At 37.4% G+C, this 18,276-nt stretch overlaps 1 protein-coding gene across 1 annotated transcript in view; it reads right to left on the minus strand.

The window, feature by feature from the left end:
• LOC125059823 (protein scarlet-like) overlaps window positions 1-18,276 on the minus strand; it is a 69,263-nt gene that overhangs the window by 12,426 nt on the left and 38,561 nt on the right. The window lies entirely within an intron of this gene.

Genomic DNA, 18,276 nt, shown 5'->3' on the forward strand with positions numbered 1-18,276 from the left:
TTCTGTATCTGTTTCATGATTATTTGCTAATCTAATAGGCAAGTAGGTGATCAACCTTCTGTCCTATCGCACGCCGCGGCCGTTGACTTTTTGGGTATAAGGCAAGCCGGTTTCTTCACGATGTTTTCCTTCACTGTTCGAGAGAATGTTAAATGCGCACATAGAAAGAAAGTCCATTGGCGCACAGCCGGGGATCGAACTCACGACCTCAGAGATAAGACTCGCACACTGAAGCCACTCGGCAAACACTGCTCATAAAACCTCACAAACAATGTTTACAACTTAACAAACACGATTAGTTGCACCTAAGGCCTAAACTGAGAATAGAAAAGAAACACGTACGAATAACAAATACGTATAATCAGCCCCTACAATATGTCGCATCTCACCAAAAAAGCTTTTTGCGTAAGACTGCGGACTGACTCAATTATCTAGATGGTTAAATCGTCTGAAAAACTATATCGATACAAACGCATAATATATCGTTTTTGTGTCACACAAGAACGTTGTTACGTACGTAATGCCCGTATACCTCTTTGTATATATTTTGTAATCGTTAAAACATTAATAATTTAATTATTTTTCAAATTGTGGTTGTTTGTTATACCCCATAAGTATTTTAGTTAAGAGGCAATAAGACTAATTTAGTTTTTTTTGACCTAAATCTGTACATCTAGAGTAGTTTGTCTCGATCAATCTGTGATGGAAAGAAACAATGCTTCGGACAGACTCGTTCATGAAAATACGATGGCAATTAAAAGGATAACACGGCGGCGTTTGGTTTTGTATTATTTTCATAAACGAATTCAATTGCGCGTTTCGTTTGTTTGCGATTTGTCAAACGAAAAGAAAGATCTAGAAGGATCGTGTGTCTGTGATTAGACTGGAAAAGCTATTTTCCAATCAGAGAAAACTAAAGAAGCCATCAATCGTTCCGTCTTTTGTTTTACATACTTAAGTTTATTTTAACTCTTCTTTAGTTTACATCTCATCATTACATCATTACATGTTACATGCGTTTGTAATTTAAAAGTAAAATGAGTTTGAGTATTTGGTAAAGAACTAAGTAAATTAAAGGCCAAATTATAATGAACACCCGCTGTGTTCTAACGAAGTTTAATTACCACAAAAAAAATATTAGTATGGGATAATATTAAAGTGATATTAATTATTATTTTGAAATTAAAATTATCTGCGTTTCTTGCCTGTCGTTTCTAACTATAAACTATGTTACTTGTATTACAAAACCGTTTCTCAGTATTAAGTTACGTGAAAGCTATTCACGTAACTTATAATAATAAGCGAAAAACAGTGGATTAAGCGACTTGAAGTGTCATGATACATTAATTAAGAGATGATACGTATCATTAATTAGTTACTTTTCTAGTGTCGATTATTGGCAAGTTACAAGGAATAGTTGGTTAATGCTATGATGAGCGGGACTTGAAAGCTGTAAAAGATAATATAAGCTGCTTACGACATTGATAACGTCTAGTTACTAGACTCTAGTTGGTATAATAAAACCATAAAAGAGGCTTTTAAGTGCTGCCCTGCATAAAAATGCACTTTAAAGACAATTAATCATCATTTCTTGATAACATAACCATTTTGTGGCCGGATTGAAGAATTGATTACCAAAATAATCAAGCCAGATCAATAAATACTGATCATTTTAGTGATATAAAGAGGTAAATACATGGCCACTTTATTTATCAATATATATATAGGCAATGATTAGTAATCAAATCGTAAAATAGAAATAATTGAATTTTACTGGCGTCGGTGTAGCTTTGTTTTGTTAACAACTAACAGGCTAGAAGAGACTAATAATTCGCGGTCAATAATAATAAAAAAGTTATTTCATGCTGACAATTTACATATTGGATTCTAGATTTACGATGTGGCAAAACATTGATCGAAATATCGTTAAATTTTGAAGATAATTTTACGATTTTTTTATTACCTTTTGATGAATTGATTGGTCTGATCCGGCCACGGCAAATATACTGTAAAGAATTACTTCATACAGTCACGACCACGGGAGCTTCACGTAAAGGTTTTCAAATAAAGTAACTAACTAACATATAATATGTGCCTTTGAACATTGCCCGGATGTTCAATCTCGTCACGAATCAAAAATCTCGTCGAAAAAATCACGAAATGTCTCGTCACGAATTATAAATTTAACATCTTCCCACATTAAGGCAACGTTGTAAAGTTGTGTGAGTTGCGTCAATTATATAATTTCTAAATAAACTGTTTACTTCAAAAATGGTTGAAAAAGTGTGTTACTTTTAATATTTTCAATTAAGGTTCAATGTTCTATCACTGGCTACTTTTGCATACTTGTTACAATCAATTTTATAATTTTACAGTGACATATATAATATACTTTAAGCGGAATTTTTATGCCTAATGACATTGATAGGCATACAACAAGGTGCGAAGCCTGTAATAGCTTCAAATAAACTCAGTTATTTGTAGAATTTATAGAACATCAAAACACGCAAATCGTTATGCCCTATACAATGTAATAAAATTAAAATACCTTCACAGAAATAGAAATGTTATTTGCTATTAAACGCAAATTTAATCAATAATCTCTTTTTATATATAGCCGATGTGTGCATATTTCTGATAATATGAGGAATAAATGTGCTAATAATATTTGAAATTACTTTTAAACTTATAGGTATTTGAATTATGTACCTACACTATAAAAAGTCATAGTATACCTGCATTCTTTTCATTCGTACACCAAATGCAATTGATATTCACAGATGTTGTTAATACTTCGCTATATAGATTTAAACACAATCTTTCAGAAAAATATCTTATTCTAATTAATAAGTCACAGTTGGACTAGTTACATCTAAAATAACCGAGCGAAAGCTATCTAAAATAAGGAGGCTTGTAGTTTATTGTTTATCAGAATACCTGCTTTACGACTGATTTGAGCGCGACCGCCGCTGTGAGAGTTCGAAAAGTGAGTTACAGAATCGCAAGGCTGTACGTCAAATACGTCATGAATTTTGAAACATCTTAGTATAAATACTAAGATGATTACTATAAGATTACTTAAAAGTAACGTAGTAAGATATTTTTTAAGAATTTCCATATCATTATAAAGTCAATATTTTTTTATATGTTCTCATAAATACTAGACTAATTTAAATAAGAATCACTTAAAGCTTCGACGTCTGGTTTATGGTTTTAAAAGTTGGTTTAGAGTGCAAATATTGAAATCCGCATTCTGTTTTTGAAATTTGACTCGTAATCGTCTGGGACAGATCAAGTATCTCATTAGTTTAAATAAATATAGTTTAAAAAAACTATAAATATAATGTGCTTTAAAAGCGTGTTTTATAGTTTTTTTAAACTATATTTATTTTCCACTTTTTAGTCCTAGCAGCAATACGTGTTGTCTCAATTTAATCGTATTGCTTTGTGGACTTAAAAAAAATTTCATTGTTTTTTCGAGATAAACCTCTGAAATTATTATATTGTCGCTGATTCTTTATAAGGGTACAAAGTTTGAATTCAATCTGTCCGTTTAAAGTGGGTCAAAATCGAGTCGGTTACATACATACATACATACAGGTGAAGCTAATATAAAGCCTGTAAAAATGCGGTCTGGTTCCAGGTGTGTAACAGAAATACTTTATCATATAAGTTAATTGCGCACATAATTCACTGGAGCACAACTCTGATGGAAACTGTCGAGCTGGGGTTAGACTGCAGTGGTTCCCAACGTGGGGCCCATGCCCAATAGCCCAATTCGAAAATGGGCTCAAATTTATATAATATATATATTTTTTTTATTATTGGACAATTCACACCAATTGACCTAGTCCCATGTTAAGCTGGTGAAGCTTGTGTTATGGGTACTAGGCAACGGAAATACATACACATTGTAGATAGATAAACATATAAATACATATTTAAACACCCAAGACCTAAACACAACACCAAATGCTCATAACATCGATGTTCGTCTCAGCCGGGGATCGAACCCGGGACCCATGGATTCGCAGTCAGGGGTACTAACCACTAGACCAATGAGCCGTACATAATAATGAAATAATTAACTGTATTCCTTCAACAACTAGTGATTTCTATCTAAAACTTATCAATTTACTTTTAAGAATTATGTATGTTACATAGGGACGTAAGAATTTTAGAAAGGCTAACATGGGATATGGGTCAAAAAATGGTTGTAAAACACTGCTCTCAATCATAATAATGAACGATGGCTACACATACTACAAACTATATACACACTTGACATCAAATAGCAACAATATGTATTTATATTACTAGGTATCGTAGGTGGAAGAAGATTACTCAGTGAGCTAAGCCGAGGTGTCAACGCGTGTTGGGAATTGCACACACATTAAAAGACTACTGCTTGCTACCTATAACTGGTTTTCTAATGGATTTTGACTATATATCTATAAGTAGATTCCGCCTTCATCTATGCATACATTTCGCGCATTTTGGCAAGATTTTACGAACCTTTATTAATTTATTTATACTTTATTACCTTAATCAAAAACATACACATAACAGAAATAAAAAAAAAGGTAACAAAAGTTATTAGGCAACGGGCGGCCTTATCGCTAAGAAGCGATTTCTTCGAGGCAACCCTTAAGTGGAACAATGAAAAAGAAACACCTACAGAGGGTAGAGTAGGTACAAGTAATGCAACAATTATTAACAAAAAAAACTCAAAATAACACGTTACTATAACTTATTGTTTTATTTCAGATAACTTATATAAAACCGAAAATGAACACCTAAACATTTTTCATACATGTAATGGTGGAATCCCTGAGGTCGTTGGTTCGATTCTATGTGCGCATTTAAAATTCGCTCGAACTGTGAAGGAAAACATCGTGAGAACACTCACTTTCTCTCCAAAAAGTCGACAGCGTGTGTCAGACACAGGAGGCACCTACTTGCCAAATAGATTAACAAATGATCATGAAACAGATATACAGAAATCTGAGGCGCAGACCTATAATTGATCCACCCGCGGGGATTGCTTTTTCGCCAAAATGCGAAAGCGGTGCGCGTCTTTGGTGCGCCGGGTGCGGGGCAACTCCAGCAACATCTTATGGTTGCTGTACACACTCGGCGAGAGCCTCTCGCCGAGAGTCTCGACCGAGAGGACCGAGAGAAGAGCGCAGCCTGTACACACTCGTTACGTTATTTGTATTTAAAACACCGTTAATAATGGACGTGGAAACCGCTGCTGCTGTTTGTCTTTGTGCAATAAGTTATTATAATTTTCTTCACGTTTACCACTAAAAAAAAATTACGAAGCCATGGCGAAGAAGAAGATGGTGGATGGTTACTATGCACCGCAACAGAAATTGGTAATTAGGTTCATAAAGTTTTAATATTATCCAAAATTGTAAATTGCTACTTGTATGTATGTTTTACCTTTTGTATGTCATTCATTTATTTTGTACTTTATTTCAGCAGCACCATGGAAAATCAATTGGCAGAGCTAGTGGCAGAACCCTCTGGCCAATTTGATAATTTTACAAGAATGTCTTTAGTCGACTTTCAATTTTTACTGCAAAAAGTTGCTCCGTTGATAACTAAGAAGAATACTCTTATGAGAGAAGCAATACCAGCCAAAATTTGCGTTCGTTAGACCACATTGTGCGATACGTCCTGTCACAACCACAGTCATCGAGCAAGTGATTGAACGAGTGTGTACAGGTCGCTCTCGTTTTACTCGCGAGACCCTTTGACTCGTGCGCAAAAAACCGACAGGCGACCGAGAGAGGCGAGACCGACTGCGAGGAAGCGAGGCGAGACGAGAGCTCTACTGTACTCTCGCCCTCGGCCTGTCTCGGGGTGTCTCGCCGAGTGTGTACAGCTACCATTACGGATGATAGTCGAGAGAATGGAGTGTATTGTTATGCTATTATTATTATTGTTATGCTATTATTATTATTGTTATGCTATTGACGACACTGCTCCGACATCTCCGCTGGGCTTTGTGCCTAATAGCTTTTGTTTAACTACTTTTTTTCTTATTTCTACTAATTCTACTAACATATATCTTATGAAACTATTGTTGCTAACTTACTAATCAATCAATGGACTGTATTTGTCTGATGAATAAAATTATTATTATAATGGCCTGATTTATTTTATGTATGATTTATTTTTAGCAAACCGTACTCCGTTCATCAGATCTCTATTCGTTAGTTTTTAATATCGCTCTAATATAATGAGACGTGACTTGATTTTATAATTAATAAGGATTTATGACATATTAATACAGTTTAACGTAAAATTATATGAAAAACATCATTATATACGTTGATAGCGTGCTGTAACCCTATTTATTATAAAACATATTAGCATAAACATCTAGAAATCGATTTAAATTTTAATAAATAAATGATTTTCGCAATAAATGCTAATGCTAGTTCAAGTTTAAGTCAGCTGATTTTATAAACAGTGACAAATATCACAGCCAATATAATAAAAATACAATTTAAAGTCACGGCACTAAAATCTTAATAGTAATGTATTTTATAAATAAATCAGTTTTTTAGACATCGGAGTTGTGAAGTCTGCCTATTAGTGGAGCGCCTGGGGGTTTTCAACTCGGACTAGTTACAGTGAATAAATTAATATGATCGATGTGGGATATCGTTTTTTAAACTAAAAATTGCAATGTTTACCCAAATTTTTTTGTGCACTCCATTGTTTCATTGTTTAAAAAAATATTATGAAAAATTAATGTTTGACCATATATATTCACTTTAAACAGTATTTTTTTTCTATACTAATATTATAAAGAGGAAAGATTTGATTTTTGTTTGTTTGAAATGAATAGGCTCCGAAACTACTGGACCGATTTCAAAAATTCTTTCACCGTTGGCAAGCTACACTATTCCCGAGTGACATAGGCTATGTTTCATTTTTAAAAAAAACTAGGGATGCTTACTAAAACTTGAATAATCTAACCCACGACAGCATGTCTCTATCTTTTATAGTGACGTCACAATAAGCGTCCTTTTATTATTATTTTTTATAAAAAAACCACCGCTAGAAAAGGCTCTTTATTGGTACCTAGGTATTGATCCTTATCAAAATAAATACCAACGTTTCACATAAGTAGCTTATAATTAAGTAATTTAATGGCGTAACCACCAAAAAAACATGGTGGATTGGTGTTCTCCTGTCGTTTCTCTTGAATAGTTTACTACTATGTAATATAACAAAAATCTTAGCCACAGCAACGCTTGGCCGAGTCTACTAGTTATTTATATGTTAAATCTTACCTGAGTAGACATATAGGAACATTTTTCAAACATACCTGTGTATAATAATAGCAGTAGGAAACTCGAACAGGTAGAAAAACGTGGAGGGGAGAGCGGAGCGACAGCTATGTACAATGGAAATCTCATTCTCATGTCTCTTCATGGAGTGCACAAAAAAATTTTGGGTAAACATTGCAATTTATAGTTTAAAAAACGATATCCCATATCGATCATATTAATTATTAATTCACTGTAACTCTAGTCCGAGGTTTTACGGTTTTGAATGCTCCAGGCACTCCACTGTATGCATCGAGGTGAGAATGTAAAACAGATTACATAATAGCAAAGTATCAAAAATTTCACGGTTGAAATGGTAAAACCCTACAAGCACTTACTCGAACATTCACAGAAATATAGACTATTTTACCTATCATAAATGTACAGTAGCACATTCATAATAACATTAATTCAACTCTAATCCAATCATTGACAGGCGAAATTCGACTCTTTATTCGTATGTTTTCCCAGACAAACACGACATCGAAACCAAAAACCATGACGAAATTTTTCATCTTACATTCTCATTCAATTACTACATATAACATATTTGCGCTTTTTTACGCTTTTATAACGAATAAAAACCAAATACGATTACATGATACTATACTAAGACTCGTTACACGTAATGCTTAACAAGTCAAGTTCGTTAGTTTCTTTTCATGAAATGCGTTTTAAAAATAAAAATTGCCGTAATTACATTTAAGACTTCACAAAACAAGTAATTCCTTGCAAGGTATACGTCTCAAATCCCGAACCAAACAAAAGTTTATCGTACGTAGACTTACCACGATTAAAGGTAAATCACCTTCTTGGCAGGTTTACTAACCTAACCTTAACAATAAGTTTTTTTTGCATTACTTTGAATACATTGCATTCTGTATAAGTTGGAATGTTAAAAAATTTGGAATGTTTATAATTTTTAATGAAAATATGTTGTTTAAAATACCATCCATATTACCTCGACGTCCGTTGCTCCAAAACTAAGAGTTTCTTAAGGCAGTTTTTGCCGAGCAACACCACTATGTGGAACCAGCTACATACTGAAGTATTTCCGAACCAATTCGACTTAGGGTCCTTCAAGAAAATGTACCAATTCTTAAAAGGCTGGCAACGCACTTGCGAGCCTTCTGGAAATGGGACGGCAGTATCACTTAACATCAGATGAACCCCCTGCCCGTTTGCTCGCTGTTACATAAAAAAATATATGAAAAACAATTTATTATGGTTTAATTCGAGTTTCGCTAATATTAATTTAAACTGAACCTTTTGTTTGTAATTTAACAAGTATTAAAACAAACTTATACTGTTTTTTGTCAAGAGATGGCGTGAAAAGCTGAAATGTAGAAAGAAAATGAGATACTCAGATGTATGGGATTCCTTATGTATAGATTTTGGGTGAATAATACATGTAGATAAAATCTTTGAGATGCGTCCAGGAAAAGGTATGTTTTATCTTTGTCTTTCTAGTGGATATTGAAATGTGCTATTCCACTCAAGTATTTTATGTATTAAGTATACTTTATTTAAACTAGTAATAATGGATTAACTTGTAATACCAAATGATTGCAATTCAAAAGTAAATTATTGTCAAAAGATACATATTAAAAAGAACTTAAAACTTGATTTGTTACTTAATTAATTTAACGATAAGCAAAACGTCATCAGAACGAGCTAATTTGTAACGCGTTAAGATATTTTCGCTTGAATATTTATATAATAAATTTATTTTTAATTATAAGAATATTAGGTAGAAAAATTTGTTTTCCCCACATTTATCTACATATATTATAAAAAACACGAAAACTTAATTAAAAAGAAGCTAAAATACTATAAATTTTTATTACGTTTAAATGTTTAAATTCTAGCTCGGACAATATTGTATGCAAAAAATATTTACCTAGAACCTAGGTATGTATGGCCCTGATCCTACTTCCGATTTCGGGTGAAAAAGTAACTGCGCCCTTACAATAGCTATACCGGCGTTTTTGTACGTTCGATGTAGTTCTCTGAAGATCCGTAGCGCTGAATTCCACTACGTCCGCGAACCTTTTGCGCTCCGCGCTCCTGCAACCGCTCTGATGCAGACGGTACTCGCATCTCCAATAGAAACACGCATGCTACAGTCCTCTTGGGTGAACATGTCGTTACCAGTGGCTAGTGCAGCATATATTTAATTTATTAACTTCTCGAAGACTATAGAAGCCCTTCGCTTTTGGACATCTGACATTTACAAGAAAAGACGCCCGAATTCATTGGTGTTGGAACTCAAATCTCAGAAATTAAGTGGCCATTATAATTTTCTTCTGACCAATCCATTTAACCGGGCGTGGAGCGTTTTATACGACACGTACGCACATACGTGATATCTTGCTCGCGTCCACGAACAGATTGAGCTCTCCTTGGTGTTCGCTTAAAAACCACCAGCGCTCGGAGCTCTGAGCGCGCTCCGGAAGCGCGAAGGTATGCATTATGTGGAGTAGCTGCAGGAACGCGGAACGCATGAGGTTCGCAAACATAGTGGATACCCAGCTTGATATCGCAACACTCGCTGTCGGTGTCGTTATTGGAACTTACAAAGTAAGCGCTCTGCTCTGAGTTGGAAGTTGTACTTGACAGTAAAAAATTGTAATATATTAACTTTAGATGAAATAAAGTTTTCAAGTTCCATTCGATCTCGGCGGATCCCTAGCTATAGCTTTACTTCACTATTAACAATAATGCTATGAAACAAAGTTGTTTAGAGCCGAAGTTATTTGACCCTAGGCCAGCCATCTTCACATGGATATGTGAAGGTTAAAAGGAGGATATGTGAAGTTAAACATCTATATATACTCTTTATTTGACCCATAAAAAGCTACGGATTTATTTATTTCGTACTCCTACAGTTAACATATATTATATTTAATAAAAAACAATTATACTAAACATATAGCCAAGATGAAATACATAATATAAATAAAAAGGTTCAAATATTACTAAAAGAAAATACTATTGAAAAATAAAAATTATTCAATACAATTAAACTCAGTAATACCTAATTTGGCTGTGTTGTGTGATAGGGTAAAAGTGAGGGTATATTATGTTTTTGAAATTTCTGTTTATATACGTAAAATATATTGCATTCAAAATATTTGAACATATTTCTATAACATGCAAAAATAAAGCCTTGAAAAAATCGATTAAATTAGATTATCTAACTCGTTTATATAAAACCTACGCGCCGAAGTCCGTGTTTTTATCGAAAGGTAAATAAACTTTATATTAAAAGCTGTAAAATGTCACTATTATTGCCTATTCGTAGACTGACTAGATTATTCGTTTTAGATTTATTGTTCACCTCGACATTTCGTTCGCAATTTAATTGTTTTGTTAGCCACTAATTAGGAACTAATATACATACATTGTTAAATAATAAATATTTTTCCAACAAAGACAAAATTAGATTTTTTAAAAGACAAGCTGTTACTTAATGTGAGCGTTTTTTAGGCATCTGCCATTGAGAGTGTCCATGGGCGGTATCTTAACATTAGGTGAGCCTCCTTCCCGTTTCTTATCTATAAAAAATAATAATATTATATACGTGTAAAACACGTAAAAATGAAACCCTATCTTATATTAGACAGGCGTTTTCATGTTACTTACTGGAAGACAATTAAGGTGGATCATATATGCCTAAAAAAATACCATTTGCTTTCCAGCGCCACTATACTTATCTAAGAGATACAGCGAGGCATTCCTTACCAGAGAACAAGAAATGAAAAAGCGACGGCGCGTTTCTTATAAATGCGATTTTTTATTTTTATTTTTTTTATGGCTCTGGCACGATTTGTGCATTAGCCAGCGTCAAGTATAGGATTTTTTATAATTCGTGCTTGTCTTCAGAAATTGGACCGTGTCCTCCATGTACGGTTTAGGCACTCGCCCGGTACCGCGCAACCCTTCCAAAGGCCGAGAACAAATTTAAATTAAATTAAAACTTGCCCTCGAAGCGGGAATCGAACCCGGTACCCCTCACCTAGCTGCCACTTAATAAGACCGCTAGGCTATGAGGCCCCTTATAAATGCGATTGAACAGCATCTCTAGTCCGACAAAGCATTAAGATGCGACTTTATACAGATACCGGCAAACTTCTTGAGCATTAAATAAACTGGGGGAAAGTTTGCGCATCGCGGGCACAAACGTCAACTGATTTACCAATCACGCGATCGACACTCACCTCCTCCTTCCAGTGATACCTAAAAATCGCTTCTGCAAGGACATTTGTTCAAGATGTTTGTCGATATCTATACGGCCGTTTGAAACGAACAGCGTTTCAGCGCCTCAGCGCCCAGGTCGTGCAGGCCACCAAATATTTAATGGTAATTTATTTAAGCAAAATTGGAGCAGTAATAAATCACGCTGATTGTATAAACTTTATAATCTTTTCAGTCTATATTCAAAAACAAGAAAAAAGCAATGAATCGTCTTTTTATGTTTTGCCATTTCGTTTTGCCTAGATAATAAAACTGCACATAAAAGTATTATATATTGGCTACTATAAAATAGATGACTTCATATTACTAAAATCACCGTAAATTTAACCAATTTAAGCAATTTAGTCAAATTTATGGAATTTGTCCGTGTCATTTTAATATAAAAAACACTGAAATCTATAGATACATTTATCTTGAAGGTCAGTGTATAATATACTAACCATATATTTATTAAAGAAAAATTATATTTCAATTAATAATTGGAAAATTAACAATGATAAAAATCAAATGTATGGTGAGTGAAAAGTTTTAATAGCCTACAAGTTAACATTATAAACTTATAACGTGCCATTTGATTATCTGATGCCTATTTTGAACTTCAAGTCTGCTGAATTACCTTTTGTTATGTGGTCCCCACTGTATTATTAATCTTTCTATTGTTATTTACCTAATTATTATTTCTTTACCTTATATAAGATTAACCATTTGTTCACGTAGTGATAAGTTATAATTACATAATGACATTGTTTGTTCCCCTAATGTATCCCTACTCCTTTTTTTTTTTTTTTTTTTTTTTTTTTTTTGATATCCGAGGTGGAAATGCATTTGCGCATTCCCTGAACAGGGGTATGTGGGACTCGACCCACGCCAAAATCTCTGCTATTCAGAGACTGGGTGGCAATACCCACTAAAACCACCTCGAGTAGTTCCGACAAAGCCGCGTTACAGAGGCTCCGGGGTCGCTGTCGCATTCTACCGGGACCTCAACGGCATGTTTCACTCAAAAACCTCTGGTGCAGTATACACTACATAGGAGGTAGGAGATGGGCATATCTTCTCCTATTTACTCCCCGTCTTCTACCCCTAGGATTCGTTCTAAAGCGCTCCCTCTCTCGTTCTGCTGTCTCCTTCTGTAGCATGACATGCTCACAGAAGGATACCACTGCATTCCATACCTCGTCACTGCCAACCATTTTTTGTACAACACAAGGCAAAGCAAGGTTATTACCCACCACAGAACTAAGATTATGACGTAACTGAGACCACTGCGGACAATCCTCCAACGTATGCTGTGCAGTATCATCATTTGCGCCACACTGCAAGCAGCTCGGTGTTGGTTCCCGCCGCACGATGTCATGCAGGTATCGCCCAAAACATCCATGTCCTGTCAACACCTGCACAAGACGAAAGGTAAGGGCACCACTTTTTCTATTTGCCCAGTCACTAAGTACTGGACGAATAGCTTCCACCGTTCTATGCCCCGCTGCTGGGTTAGCTAAGTCTTGGTACCATTTTTGCATAGTAGCTGATCGCGCCAAACGTCTTAAATTCTCGACTTCCTCAACACCAGGGTAAATACCTGCAGACCTCAACTCCATCCGGTGATTGTATACTAAAGTGAGAGCCTCAGCCTCTAACTCCCAAGGTGGAGTGCCAGCCAATATACAACAAGCGGTAAAAGACACCGTTCGGTAACAACGGACTATTCTTCTTGCCACAACCCTTTGCGGCCTCCGTAGAAGGATTTTATTGGTTACAGTGAGCGAGTCTTGCCACACTGGGGCTCCGTAAAGTGCCATACTTCGAATGACCCCACAGTAAAGCCTCCGACACCGTTCGTCAGGTCCACCTATATTTGGAAGCAGACGACTTAGTGCCCCTGCTGCACCAACTAGTCTCGAACCAAGGGTTTTAAAATGATCCTCAAACTTCCACCTACCATCAAGAATGAGCCCTAAGTACTTCATATTACGACCAACAGACACTCTAACTTCATTAACAATAATTGATGCCCTAGAAGGCGGGCCACCTCTTGGCCCGTGAAACAAGAGCGCACTAGTCTTTTCAAGAGCAACCTTGAGTCCTAGTAGGCCAATCCTATCAACTACTAAAGAGGTCCCAACTTCTACTAGACGTACCACTTCTTGGAAGTCTCTTCCTTGCGCTACAATAAGGGTATCATCTGCATAGCAAAACATTTTTAACTTAGGTAGCAATGTACCCCTAAGCACCCAATCGTATCCAATGTTCCATAAAAGGGGGCCCAGTACCGAGCCCTGAGGAACCCCGCACTTCATTGGCCACCGAACCAGCTCTCCTGAGTCATTTACATACAGAATCTTACGATCTTCTAAATAACTTCTGACAAGATTCTGAAGATATAAGGGCACACCGTGGAAACGGAGAGCCTCCATTATCACTGTAAACGGCAAGCTATTGAAAGCATTAGAAATATCCAAGGAAACTGCCAAGGCCTTACCTCCACTACGGACAGCCTCCATAGTAAAATGTTTCAAGGCGCCAATCGCTTCTAATGTTGATCGCCCAACTCTAAATCCGTACTGAGCGTCTGCTAAATCTGGACCAACAACAGATATATGTTGACTTAAGCGCCAAACTATTATCCTTTCTAAAAGCTTACCCACCTCATTAAGTAAAACTATTGGGCGGTATGCTGATGAAGTGTCTTGCGGACGACCGGGCTTGCGCAATAAACATAGACGACCCTCCTTCCATACTTGCGGAAATTGTCCAGTAAGAAAACAAAGATTAAATGATTCCCGCATTTCACCCTCTAGATATTCAACAGCAATTGCCAATACATGGCCGTGTATACCGTCTGGACCTGGGGCTCTCCTACGCTTTTTTAGACGATCCACTACGTTTGCAAATTCCACATCACTAACCAAGGGAATCTCGCCTTCTATTTCTGGTCTTATATCAGATGTCATCCGTGGAGGAACAATGTTGGGGTCAGCGGGAAATAGTTCAGATACAATTCTGGCGACAAAGTCTGACCGGAGTGTCTCAGTTAGTGAAGGACCTCCTGCCTGCAATTTATTTCGTACAAGACGGTATGGGCGCCCCCATGGGTCCTGATTGAGACTTTCGAGAAACTCACTATGTGCCTTATCCTTAGCCTGACTAATAGCCAGTTGTAGGGCCTTCTTATGTTCTACAAATTGAGAGTGAAGTCGTTGTTCTTGAGCAGCATCACGCTGATGTCTACGGCGATTGCGAAGATATGCTCTTCTAGCACTGTTGCACATTTCACGTAAATAAGCAATATCCTCGTTCCACCAATGAACCATTTTACGTGGTGGCTGGCGCCTCCATTTTGACATGGAAGCGTTTGATATTGCTTTTGCCGCATGACGAAGACGACTAGCTGCTTCATTAACGTCTGTAGGCCAAATAGCGGGTGCACACCAGGCTTGTACAATAGCCGCCTCTTCTGCTAGATCCTTATTTAGACTGCTGAGAACCCAGCGTGGGAATGCCTGTCTATTAACACCCACTTCATACCGTCTCTGGGATTGAAAAATATTGAACCTAATATAGCGATGGTCTGACAGAGTCTCAATATCTTCCGCAACTTTCCAATTTTGCACCGAGGAGGCTAAACTTGGTGAAGAAAATGTTAGATCCACCAAGGATTGCCCTTGCGCCCGCACACAGGTTGGAACGTTCCCTCTATTAAGCAGAAAAAGTCCCAATTCTGTATACCATTCCTCTACAGCTTTACCTCTATCGTTAGTGAGGCTATCACCCCATATTTGAGATCGGGCATTAAAGTCGCCTAATACTATCACTGGCAATTGTGCTCGTTGAATTGGGAGACATAAGTTGTCCAGAAAAGTAAGAAACTCCGATAGTTCTCTGTTTGGAGAAAAATAAACAGCAACTATTATGAGGCCGTTCCACTCAGCCACAACATAACCTATTCCACGATCCTTTAAAATAAGAGGATATCCACCAGGTCGAGCAATTATACTGACGAGGCCACTTAAATCTTCTAACCAATGAGATGGTGAAGGTACAAAGTATGGCTCCGAGACAACAGTAATATCAATATCCCATTCAGCCCTAGTCTGCAGGAGAAGGTCCTGTGCCCTAGCGCAGTGATTTATATTCGCCTGTAGAAAGTTAATATGTGCCCTACCCATTATTGAGACATAATATCAGCCTCCCGAGCCTGAGCCTGATTTACAGTGCTGATCCTTCTACCCAAATGCGCCATCTTTGCCTTCACAACAGGAGGATTACATTTTCTTCCCCTCATTATGTGGTCCGCTGGCTTACCAGCATCGCCACAGACAGCACAGTGCGCTACAGCCGCTGTACATGTTGCAGATTGATGACCATTCTTTCCACATCGGAAACATAAAGTGCTACGATCCACATCTGACGGGCATTTCACACTAATATGGCCCAAACCTAGACATTTGTAGCATCGTAGAGGGCCATCTTCTATCACCTGAATGTGAGCTGAACTCCAACCTACAAGCAAACGACCTTCAGTGACTTTTTTAGCTGCAGTGACTGGGCATTGTACAAAAACTACATTGTTTCCACCCTGGCCCCTTACAAGAGTGCTCGCCTTTATTAAATCCACCTCACATTCACCCTTTGCAGCTATTGCTGCAATGACTTCTTGGACAGACACAGAGTCATCCAGGCCCCCAATTCGAAGAGCTGCTCGCTTCACCGGCGTATCCACCCTAACCTCTTCTGCAAGAACGCTGCGGAGTTTCTCAGCAAGTTGGCTAGCCTTTTCTGCACTTTGAGTTCCGGGTATCTCAATAATTCGGGCTCCTGTTGCAGTCTCTCTAATTCTGACTTCAGTCACGCCTAAGTCAGCTAATACGACATTGTCCCTAGCCTTTTTTAATATACCCGCATACGTTACACCTCTATCTGCGGCCTCCTGCTGCAATTTAATGACAACCGCAGCAGATTGCGGTGCAGAAAGTTTAGCTTTTTTTCGTGCTTTCGACACCGCACTTGGCACAGTTGCCATCTCCGCAGGAGTAGACAATATCTTACTTTTACGCTTAGGATGCGCAACAACTGACGTCCAGGCACCATCCTGCTCCTGGGAGCAACTTGGAGTAGGGCAAAGACCCTCAAGCACCTGAATTGGATTATCAGAGGCACCTGCATCAGGCAGCACATTAATGGAAGACCCCACAGGTCTCGCGTGCTCTCTTTCTTTTGAAGCTGCAAGGGGCGGACGAATAATACTTGCTGGTAATAAGCGATCCTCCATTCCCGCCAATTTGGCATCGATCATTGCACCCACCGAGCGCATGACCTCACCTTGTATCTCATTTGTTATAGTCTTCAAAAAATTTGGGTCTTGTGAGGGGTTAACGTCGGAAATAGGAAGAGCTGATCTTTCAGAGAACTCCCTTCGCAGTGCCTTTAAAGATCCTTCCAGATCAGCAACATGGCTTCGCAGACGTTTGTTATCCGCCTGCAGGCGGCGAGTCTCCTCTGCCACTGAACGAGACGTTAGACATTTAATTATCTCCTGCAAGTCTTCTGCCGCCTTTTGCAGATCATCAGAATGAGGTTCAGTAAGACTCCCTGGATTTTTAGCAAACTCCAGAAGCTTAGCCGTTCTTATCGCCGCTCTCTGTCGTATATCTACTGCGCCCAGAGATTCGATCTCTTCATCGAGAAGATATGACGCTTTAATCAGAGACTTTTTTCCGGCTTCCTTGCGAAAAGTCTTACTCCGTAAGTGCCTCTCAAAGGCAACTTCCGCCGCTTCTTCTTTAGCCTCCTTAATTGCTTTCCTGGCTTTTCCAACACCAATAGAATGAGAACTCGGCTTTTTCTTAACAGTTTCCCTCCTTGAAACCGATTGTTCTGTCTCAGTATCAGAAGCAGATATACAGCCGACATCCAGAGGCTCCTTGAAGAAAGACCGTTTACGGGTCTTAGCCACCCCAGATATGCTCGATTCCGAGCTACAGTCATCCATTTTGAACAAAACCAAAACACTAATTATCAAACCAAGATATCATTACAAAAAAATTAATAATAATATATATATATATAGAAAACAAACAACAGACACACACACAACGACACAAAGATTAAGAACCACGAATACTTTAGACCTATTATCCGAAGACTGCGGAAATTAATCAACGCATGACCTTGAACAATTATACCAAAACCAATAAAAGAATGCGGAAATTAATCAACGCAAGACACAAACTCTCCTCTTCTTCAAGACACAAACGATTTCTTCAAACCAAAGACGATCGAAATATCGAATACTCGCGAAAAGTAGGTACGTCAACGCATAGCAATAACAGCGTCTGCGCTTCACAAAAGACACGTCCGCCTCGGTCGAGAGCTCGACGCGCACCCAATGTATCCCTACTCCTACCCAAACCTTTAAATATCAAATCCCGATCCTTTCAAAGTCACTTCTATTCCATATTCTAACTCCAACGTTAGTTTATTGTAAACATAATTTTAAATAATATCTTTGTTAGTTTTTAAAAACCAAGTTTTAGTCACTGCCTCATAACAGTTTATTGAAAAAAATTCGACAGAACTTGGCATTTCCTTTCATTCCAATTCTTTTAATAAAATTTATGCGTGATATTGAATTTGGCTACCAATCAAAATTTATGTTAATATATTTTTTACACTA

This window comes from Pieris napi, chromosome 20 (assembly GCF_905475465.1).
Source record: "Pieris napi chromosome 20, ilPieNapi1.2, whole genome shotgun sequence".
NCBI classification, from domain to species: Eukaryota; Metazoa; Arthropoda; class Insecta; order Lepidoptera; family Pieridae; genus Pieris; species Pieris napi.